Consider the following 11,137-nt stretch of genomic DNA (forward strand, 5'->3'; position numbering starts at 1 on the left):
TTTTCAATTTGTCATTCCCTGCATAGTAAACCATGTGGTTTTGGCAGTCCATGTGGTTATGAATCTAGCTGCTAATCTCACAGTCAGCAGTCTACCAAACAGTAGATAGCTATATAGAGGGAACAGAAACACTAGTAAGATATGCTTACTATGAATGATGGAATGGTCAATCATTCAAAATCAAAAGAGCAATATGTACCTAAGGACAAAGTTGAGAAGAGATGGGAAGGTGGGCAGAATGGAAATAGGAACCACAGGAAGGAAGCAGGAGAACTGTTCTTCCATGGAGGGATTGCAATCATTGAGATGAAACAAAGTGTATTATTTGTGAAATGTAAAACTGATGATCTTGTCTGTAAACCTTCACTCAATTCACAATAAAAAGTTTCAAAAATAAACAAAACAAAGCCTATGGAGCACGGATCTACTCTGAAACACACGGGATTGCTATAAGTAGGAGTGAACTCAGCAAAACAAAACAAAAAACAGCAAACCCCCCCCCCCCCCAAAAAAAAAAAAACCTTCATCTGTAGTTCTTTGGACATGTTTTCAGGAAAGATTAGTTCTTGGAGAAGACCATCATGCTTTTTAAAGTGGAAGGTCAATGAAAAAGAGGAAGACTCTAAACAAGATGGATTGACACAGTGGCAGTAACAATAGACTCAAACATAACATCAATTTTGAGGATGGTGCGGGATCCAGCAGTATTTCATTCTGTTTTACATAGTGACTATGAGCTAGAATTGTTGTTATGTGCCATAGAGTCAGTTCCAACTCATAGCGACCTTGAACAGGGTTTCAAAGACTGTAAATCTTTATGGGAGCAGAAAGCCTCATCTTTCTCCTGTGGAACATCTGGTAGTTTTGAACTGCTGACTGTGAGATTAGCAGCTAGATTCATAACCACATGGCAACCGTAATATCATGCAGAACCAGTTCATAGACCATGAACAGAAAAGGGGATACAGAATGGTTTAAAATTAGTAAACGTGTGGCCAGAGTTGTATTCTTTCACCATACTTATTCAATCTGTAAACTGAGCAAATAATACAAGAAATTGGATTATATGAAGAAGAATGTGACATCAGGATTGGAGAACTGAAAGAAGATTCATCAACAGCCTGTGATATGCAGATGACACAACCTTGTTTGCTGGAAGTGAAGAGGACTTGAAGTATTTACTGATGAATATCAAAGACTTCAGGAGGATTTGTATATCAATGTAAATAAAATGAAAATCCTCACAACTGGATCAATAAACAACATCATAATAAATGGAGAAAGATTGAAGTTGTCAAAGATTTCATTTTGCTTTGATCCACAATCAAAAGACATATTGCATTAGGCACATCTGTTACAAAAGTGTGGCACTAGAGGATAAGCATTGAACTGCTAATCTCAAGGTTAGCTCTTCAAATCCACCAGCCACTCCTTGGAATCCTTATACAAGGTTTCTATGAGTTGAAACCAACTTGATGGCACTTAACAACAACAACAATGTGAAGACCAAAGATGTCGCTTTGTGGGCTAAGATATCCCTGACTCAAGTCATGACATTTTCAACTGCCTTATACACAATGTGAAAGCTGGACAAGGAATAAGGAAGACTGGAGAAGGAATGATGCATTTGAATTACGTTGTTGACATAAGCACCATGGTTTGCCAGAAACATGAACAGATCTGTTTTGAAAAAAGTATGATTGCATTGCTTCTTTGAAGGAATGATAGCAAGATTTCATCTCTCATACTTGGGACATGTCAGAAAAGACCAGTTCCTGAACAAGGGCATCATGCTTGGTAAAATGGAAGGTCAACAAAGTAAAGAAAGACCCTCAACAAGATGAACTGATACAGTCGCTGCAACAATGGGCTCAAACATAATAGCAATTGTGAGGATGGCAAAGGACCAGGCAGTGTTTTGTTCTGTTGTACATAGGGATGCTATGAATCAGAACTGACTTGACAGATCCTAACAACAGCAACCACAACAACAACATTTGGCTGGAAGTTGTGACATGGGGATGAGTTCAGTTCCAGGCCTAAAGGCTGTTGGAATACCATATCCTCAAGGATTCCATGAGTTTCTGTCAGACTAGTAAGCCAAATCTTTTTTACTGAATTTCCCCCCTACCTTTTTCTCCACTCTATCCAGAATCTCCTGGAGTGGTGTTGTAGGATAAGCACTCAACCAAAAGATCAGTTTGAACTGCAAGGTCATCAGTTCAAACTCTCCAGCTGCTCCTCAGAAACCTTGTACAGGAGTTGTACTCGACGACACTTAACAAAAACACCAAGTTCAGGATCTCCTACTGTAACCTCTTTCAGAATGATAGTCAGTCACCATTCAGTCCTTCTGGTCTCAGGGTTGTGGAGGCGGGACGTCATGTGATCAATTAGTCCTTTTCACTAACTGCTAACCTATCTATCCAGGATGCTGAATAAGAGCACCTAGAATTATTAATTCAGGCACAATTATTAGAGAAGAGCTTTGTTCTTGTCCAAAATCATACTCTATTTTAAATTTTAGCATAAGACTGCAGCCTGTCATGTCTATACGTTTCCACAGTGCTTTGCTAAATAACTTTAATTGTTGGTCTTGCCCAGTGAAATGGGCCTCTCGTGGAGCCTTGGTAGAGTATGGAATCTTAGGTGGAATCCTCAGCCCCATTCAGAATCTCTAGAGGTGGGACATTCCCACTTGAAAGGACATACAGACCGATACAGAGTGGCTGCAGGAACAGGAAAATACTTCTTGAATGAAAAGCCAGCAAGGAAAACAAAAACAAAAACAAAAACGAACAGCAGTCTGTTTGGCTATTATAAGAACAAGCAACCTGTCTGGGAGCCATCAAGGCAAGACATGAAGTCTTTTCAGGACAAATACCAAGATTGAAACTCAAAGGGAACACACAAGCTAGCTTGTAAGATCACTGGTGACCATGTTGATGTACTTGTGAGTGAAAGTGGGTGATAGGCAGTAATGAAGCCATGAGCTGAGTTCAGCCATATTCCATAAACTTCTGTCAACTTTGAGATTAGAGAGAGAAGAGGAAAAGCTGATTGGTCTGAAGTTTGGGAGACTTGGGAACTCCTAAGCCCATGGACACTGAATAGCCACAGGGGGCTAGAGTTGAGAGTGAAGGGTCCAGCTGATAATGAAGTGGGGGGAGGTGCTTGAGAATGCCCAAGCTTGCAGATAGTACCCATTTGACATAGCTTGGATGGCTTGATGACCAGAACTCAACTAGAGGAAGATAAAGAAATTTTATACAGGAAGTAAGTGTAAATTGCTACAATTTGATGAACTTCACCTTTACAAGAGCTCAAAATTTGCAGTCGCTCAAAATACCAACTGAGATGGAAGGAGTCTTCACATCAAGGATCAAGCATATCCCCTCAGTCCACAGAGTTGATAGGAACAGGCATTTAGACATTAGCTGCCTAAATGGCTAGCAAATTTTCAAGAGGGAGTTTAGTTTCAGAGCAAAGGAGGTAAGGTAGAATCCCCATTGAATAGTTTTCATCTTGTCTAGATGGGTTCAATGAAGGGAGATGAGGATAGGATTTTTTGATTCAATTGTGAGTAATTGTTATCATGACTAATTGTGATTGTCACAACTGTGAAGGTAGAAGTTGTATAACAAAAAGGGGCAGAGTAGTTTATAGTGTATTCCAGGAACAGAGGACCCTAGGACCATCAAGAGGGAAAAGCAAGAGCAGAATGAGGGATCCTAACCAGAGAAGCAGTGATAGGGGCAGAGGTGATGGCATGGAGCAATAGAGCAGTTGAGGATTATAGACTCATGGAAAGAGAAAGAATGTGTGCTGGCAGGCAGGAAATTGAAAATTGCAAAATTTGCCCTTTGGTTGTTTAAATATATATATTCTTGAACTTTTTTGTACATAAAAAAGAAAAAGAAAAAGAGGGAATAGAGGCAAATACTGTTAACTGACAGTGCTTGGAGGGGATTGTAATCATTGCAATGAAACAAAATACCATTGGTTGAGTGCAAAGCTGATTTTCTACAATGTAAACTATCACTTAATTCATAATAAAAGCTTTTTAAAGAAAAAACAAACAAACATAGTTGTTGTCAAGTGCAATGGAATTAGTTCTGACTCATGGTGACACTGTACAGGGTTTCTGAGGAGCAGCTGGTGGGTTTGAACTGCTGACCCAGTGCTTATTTTACAATGCCACACCAGCACTCCAAACTGGTCAAATGGGTTTGGAATGGGGAAACTTGGACAAACAATGGGACTTTATCTACTCTCAACTAACAAGGAAAGAGGGAAAAATGCGGTTTGTAAAAAAGTGTTTCCCAGGAAACTTTTATCCAGAGGTTCTTGAGATAACGTTTGCACAGCATAAAGAATATATATGTAGCAGAGGATTTCTTGTTAGATTGGCTCCAGGAAATCTAGCAGCTTACTTTATAAAAATTTAACTTGTTAATGTCATGTCTATATGTAATGCCAAACTTTCATGATTGTGACTACACAACTTGTTTTCTTTGGATGGAAACTGGATAAAACTCTTTGCACTCTTCACTCTGAAGAGCACTGTGTTGAGCATCTCTTTACTCTGTGTTTCCTGATTGGATAATTGCTTTCTCAATAAAACTTTTGATCTTACTTTAAGCCAACTCCGTTATAAAGCTCTACGACATACCCTGTAACAGTTTGTCTCACTCATAAGAAAATCTGTTGCTGTTACTTAAAGATTTTCATCTCCTGCTTCAGGTCCATTTGAACATTTACAACAGAATCTTATTCAATTCCTCCTGAGTATGTCTTATCATGGACTCCTACTGTGGCACTGTAGGATCAGCACTGGACTGTGAACCACAAGGGCATCAGTTCAACTCCACCAGCTGCTCCTTGGAAACCCTGTACAGGGTCACTATGAGTCAGAACTAATTCCATTGCACGTAATAATAGCGTCTTATCATAAGAACCCCGGGTTGGCATACCAGTTAAGTGCTTGACTGCTAATCAAAAGGTCAGTGGTTCAAATCCATCAGCCACACTACTGATACTGCTGCCAAATGGCAAGGTCTTGAATCATGGGTAAATATTTTTTTCAGTTTAAATTGGCTCCACTTGACTCATGGAACTGTCTGCCTATAGGAGTCCTGAAAAAACCCCAAGATAATAGGAAGAAAAGTCGATAATGCCACAAGGTGGACAGCTTCCTCCCAAGATCTCAGACCAAGAACCGTTGAAATTCCCTTTCTTCATCCCTGTCCTAATTTTAGTGACTTTTTTTCTGCCTTCCTTTCTTGATATTCCTCTATCTATAGTGAAGAGTTTTGAAATTTTCATTGTATTTTCCCTCTCCTTGGTCTGACATGGAAGACAACTGCAATGCACAGCTTCTGTGCCATAGCCAAATAAGAAACTTTGCTGGCTGTTGGATTTGTCATGATAAATCCCGTTCTAATCATGATTCCTGAGACCCACTGGCCCTTTCCATTACTAATTTTTTACCTTAGAAAACACTGCAGAATCCACTACTAAGGCAATACTAGTCCAATAAAAGTCTTTAGACTTCTTGGCCAAAGTTGTTTTAGACAACAAAATAGCCTTTCTGAGCAGGGAGGTGTCTGTGCAGAGGTTAATCCAGAAAATGTACTGGGTATTGACACCTTGTCCAGAGCCTACCAACAAACAACAATAGGATATCTCCATTTGGTTTGCAGGTTAAACAGGTAAAACACATTCTGTGGGACTGAGCTAAATGTTATTGTATAACAACCCTGGGAAATAGCACACATAGGCCTTTTCAGTAAGAGGGCATGAGGAAATCATGACTATAATAGAGTTTTTGTTGCTGTTGTTAGTGTTAAGAGCCGACGAGTTGGTTGCAATTCATATTGAACCCATTCACAATGGAACAAAACACTGCCCTGTTTTGAGGGTGACCTGTGCCAGCCTCAAAATTGTTATTAAGTGGCTGCTGCCACTGTGTTAATCCATCTCATTGGGGGTCTTCTTTTTTGCTGACCTTCCACTTTACCAACCATGATGTCCTTCTCCAGGGACTAGTCCCTCCTGGTAATATGTTGGAAGTATGAGAGACAAAATCTGGCCATCTTGACTTCTGAGGAGCATTCTGTCTGTACTTTTTACACAGATTTGTTCTTTTTACATTTTCTTCGGGCAGTCCATGTTACGTTTAATTTTCTTCTCCAACACCATAACTTAAATGCCTCAATTCTTCTCTGGTCTTCTTTAACTATTGTCCAACTTTCACATACATATGAGGCGATCACAAAGACCATGGCTTGGGTCAGGCACACCTTGTTGTTGTTGTTAAGTGCAATTGAGTTAGTTTTGACTCATTGTAAACTTGTATAGGGTTTCTAAGGAGTGGCTTGTGGGTGTAAGTCTCTAAATTCAGATGGGATATATTCAAGGTCATATTTTGGTTCTCATAGAGTTGTTTTAATTTTCTTCAGCTTCAGCCTGAACTTCCATATGAGCAATTGATGGTCTGTACCAGTCTCCCTTGGCCTTGTTTTGGCTGATGATATTGAGCTTTGCCACCATCTTTTCCTGCACATGTAGTCAATGTGATTCCTGTGTATTCCATTTGGTGCATAGTTACTTTCTATGTTTTTTGTTTTGTTTTGTTTTTTACTGGTCCACCAACAGTCTTGTCTTTACTTTTCATTTATACCAAGAAACTTAATGTCAGTAATAAGAAAGCACCAACAGGCACCAGTTAGCACAAGCTTCTTAGTTCCAAAAGCAGGTGCAAAAAAAAAACCACTGGGCTGGAGGTTGGAAGGGGAGAAGCAACTCATAATAACCGGAATCCCATGAGTGTGCACACCAAGTCTCATGAGGTTATTATTTTTTAAAACTTATCCTTTACTTGGTCACTTTTTCCCCCCCTCAAATACTACAGTTTTTCTTTGACTTTTATTCCTTAAAGTATAAAATGCATGAAATATAAACAAGCTCTTGTACTGTACACTTGTTGTTAAGTACCATGGAGTCGGTTCCGACTCATAGCGACCCTGCACAGGGTTTCCAAGGATGTAAATCTTTACGGGAGCAGAGTGCCTCATCTTTCTCCTGTGGAACCGCTGGTAGTTTCGAACTGCTGACCTTGAGGTTAGCAGCCCGATTTGTAACCACTATGCTACCACTTAGAAGTGCACAAGTCAAATGTTATAGAGCTATCTACATACTGATAAATCCCATCAACTCTTGGATAATTCAATAATATACAAAATATCAGGGCAAAGAAAACTAAAACCCACTTATTTTGTGACACATAAGATTCAAATATTCAATCTACAGGAAAACACTTAATCATTTTGACTTTCCTCTACATTTGCATGATACACTTATTAAAATATTCCTGTATAATTATGATTGGTCTTATTATTTCAAGTCAGGTTTAAAACTTTAAAACCAGTCATCTAGATAAAACAAGCCATCAGTAAGACAATCCCTTCTCCCTCCCTAACCCCAATAACTATGACGTCAGTTTTACGACTTGACTCCAACCACTGGATTGTAACGACAAATGCTTGGTCCAATTTCTTCATAATCTTTGTTGGTGTGGCATACTTGGTAGAACTCAGTCATGGAAGCTAACAATGACCCTTCAAACCAAACTGAGTATTGCTGCATATGGTGTTTAATGACTTATACATCAAAAGGAGCTCTGGTAGTATAGTGGTTATGAGTCGGGCTGCCAACTGCAAAGTCAGCAGTTCGAAACGACCACGGGTGAAAGATGAGGCGTTCTACTCCTGTAAAGATTTACAGCTTTGGAAACCCTGTACAGAGTCACTATGAGTCGGAACCGACTGCACCGTCCTCAACAACAACAACAACATCAATAAACTTTAGCTTCAGTCTACCGTCAACTCAATTCTTCACTTAATTTCAGCCGGGCAGCTACAGTTCTTTTCAAATCTCTTTGCAAGCAACGTCCAAAGTCCCTGAACATGGTTGACCCTCCAGAAAGGACAATGCTCTTGTATAGAGGACGTCTGACATCAATAGGACAGTTTTGAATGACTTCATCTACAACTCCTGAGATAGGTTGTGTAAAGTCTGGATTAGCAAACTCTGGATGAAAAAAGATTTCTGGTCCAAAGAATTCCTCATAACCAACATCAAAATTCTTTCTTTGGGATAGCACTGATTACAGTACTGTTTAATCCACTTTGATCCATCTGTGTCTTCCTTGTTAAATTCTTTTACTAAATCTGGGCAGACATAACTGCAATGCTCCTTTACTGCCTTAGCCGTTTCCAGGGACTGTTCTGGAGGGATTCCTACTTCTCGGTCTCTCAGCAGCTGCTGAATAAAATATGTTATATATCATCCTGCAATTGGAATATAATTAATAAAGCTGCCAATCACATATCCTTCCGACGCAGGAATGACGTGAGTGATACCACCTCCGCTGTCTATTACCATCCGTCAACGCCCGCTCTCCTACTTGTCTAGAGGTCCAGGATGCAGTTAAGGCAAGAACAGCCTGTACAGCAATGTACAAGCCTGGAACATCAAATGACTCAAACATTATTTCAGCAGTATATTCTCTGTTTTCCGTAGTATTCAGTGGAGGTTCAGTCAAAAGACAATAATGGTTTTCAGGCTCTGCCCTCAAGTATTTAAAGATCGTTTGCTCCATAAATCTTTCCAACAAGTCTCAGTCTTTAACTATACCATGGCAGATTGGTCACTTGCAGCATAGGTAGGTTTTCCTATTGCTTCATCACTAATGAAGAAGTTTAGGTCATCAACGCTTTTCACCACCCTCCTTTGAGTTTGGTCACCCAGTTTTGATGAACTGTGTGGCTCTGTATTTCCAACATATCCTAGCTTTGTATATCCCATGCCACAGTCCATCACACTGGCAGGCAGCCCTCCTGCCATCTTCCTTTACGCCTTCTGCTGTCGCTGCAGCCAGCCTTCTTATCCATGCTAATTGGGGCCAGGGATTAGCAGCGGCAGATGAGGGCTATTTGACACAGCTGGGCCACCCTCTCTGGGGGTTGGGAGGAGATATGAAGCCAAAGTGGTAACAAGGAAACAGCAGGCTCCTTCTACGTTGTTTTAAAAAGGTATTTGCAATGAGTAAGACATTGGTCTTGCAAAATTCTATCAGGTGATCTCCAGCGTTATTTCTATCTCAAAGGCCACATTTTATAACTACTGATAATATGGCCTTGGTTTGTTACCAATCTTTGCGTTCCAACCACCAGTAATTACCAATGTATCTTGATTGCGTATGTGATCAATTTCAGACTGAGGAAGTTGGTAGAATTCTTCAATTTTATTATCACTGACTTTAGTTGTTGGTGAGTAAATTTGAATAATGATGGTGGAAACTGATCTTCCTTGCTTGTTGTTGTTGTTAGGTGCCTAGAGTTGGTTCCCATTCATAATGACCCTATGAACAGCAGAAGGAACAACTGCGTGATCCTGTGCCATCCTTACAATTGCTGTCACACTTGAGTCCATTGCTGTTGCCACTGTGCCAATCCATCTCATTAAGGGTATTCTTTTTTGCTGACTCTGCACTTTACCAAGCATGGTATCCTTCTCCAGCTACTTGTCTCTCCTGATAACGTGTCTGAAGTGTGAGAAATGACATCTTGCCATCCTGACATCTAAGAAGCATTCTGGCTGTATTTCTTCCAGCACAGATTTATTTGTTCTGGCAGTCCACGGTATCTATAGTATTCTTTTCAAACACCAGAACTCAAAATGGTCTACCTTATTCACTGTCAGCTTTCACATGCATATGAAGCTACTGAAAATACTATGGCTTGGGTCAGACACACCACAGTATGTTTTTTTTTGGACAACGCTTGTGTTGCCATTCCTCTTGAATTTGTCCTTCCCGGCATATTAAATCATATGATTATCTGATTAAAAATGACAAATACCAGTCTATTTCAGCTCACCAATACCTGGAATATCAATGTTTATGCGTTCCATTTCATTTTTGACAAGTTCCAATTTTCCTAGATTCATATTTTATACATTCCAGCTGTTTCTTCACATTTTGAGTTGTCCCCCAACATCAAATGAAGATCCTGAAAGCTTTGCTACATTCATGTCATTACGGTTAGCTCTACTTTATGAGGCAGCTCTTCCCCAGTCATATTTTGAATGGCTTCCAACCAGAGGAGTTTATCTTCTGGCACTATAGCTGACAGTGTTCTGCTGCTATTCTTTATGCTTTCATCTTCCAGCTTGATAACACACAATGTTCCACTCGTATTCATAAGCTTTTCAATGACTAAGCATTCCAAAGTAGTTTGCCTCTTTCTTCCCAGTCTGTCTTAGTCTTGAAGCTCTGTTAAAACCTGTTCACCAGTTTAAATGCCCTGCTGGTATTTAAAGTGCTAATAGCATAGCACCTAGCATCACAGCAACAGGAAACATTCCACAGTATAACACAGAGACAAACGAGTGAAGGATAACAGAGTTCAAACAGGTAAAATCGTTCTTGAAATCACTTTTGATATCCTTGATTTCAGTTGGTTTGGATCATGGGAAACTTGACTCTGATGAACACTCAGCCCATGGGTAGTTTTCTCCTTAAAGTTTTAGTTATAGTCACCCTGGTGCTCTGCATCCTCTCACTTGCCTTAAATATGTGTTCATAGTCACCAATGTATTGACAGATAATGTTGTTAAGGCTGGAAAAATAGATGTGGAACATACTGTGCACATGGCATTGTGACTTGCAAATGCTATGAGAATGACAGCAAAGCAGCCATGTGGTGACTGAGACTGGGGCTCTGCCTGGAATTTTGATCACATTTCTCAAGGATTTGAAAAGATCATCAAAAAAGCAGAAATGAATAATCTAAATTATCTTCTCAAGATGGAGACATTCATATTGGGTGTACATCAGCAAACCAGCCAAATCAAAGAATCTGTCGGATTTCTGTTTCACAGGACTACTGCCAGTTTCTTCTTTGTCAGGAACTGACTGATTTCCCATTTTAAACAAAAAGCAGTTAGGCTGCTATGGAAACTGTTTTAGCCCAACCTGACCAATGGAATGCATAAACATCAATATCTTGGGCATTAGTGAGCTGAAATGGACTGGTATTGGCCATTTTGAATCTGACAGCCACACGGTTTACTA

At 39.9% G+C, this 11,137-nt stretch overlaps 1 pseudogene; it reads right to left on the reverse strand.

Annotated features, from left to right (window-relative positions):
• Positions 1-2,393: 2,393 nt before the first annotated feature.
• LOC102832452 lies at positions 2,394-8,551 on the reverse strand (annotated as a pseudogene).
• Positions 8,552-11,137: the final 2,586 nt, after the last annotated feature.

Source organism: Chrysochloris asiatica, unplaced genomic scaffold (assembly GCF_000296735.1).
Source record: "Chrysochloris asiatica unplaced genomic scaffold, ChrAsi1.0 scaffold00027, whole genome shotgun sequence".
In the NCBI taxonomy this organism is placed as follows: domain Eukaryota; kingdom Metazoa; phylum Chordata; class Mammalia; order Afrosoricida; family Chrysochloridae; genus Chrysochloris; species Chrysochloris asiatica.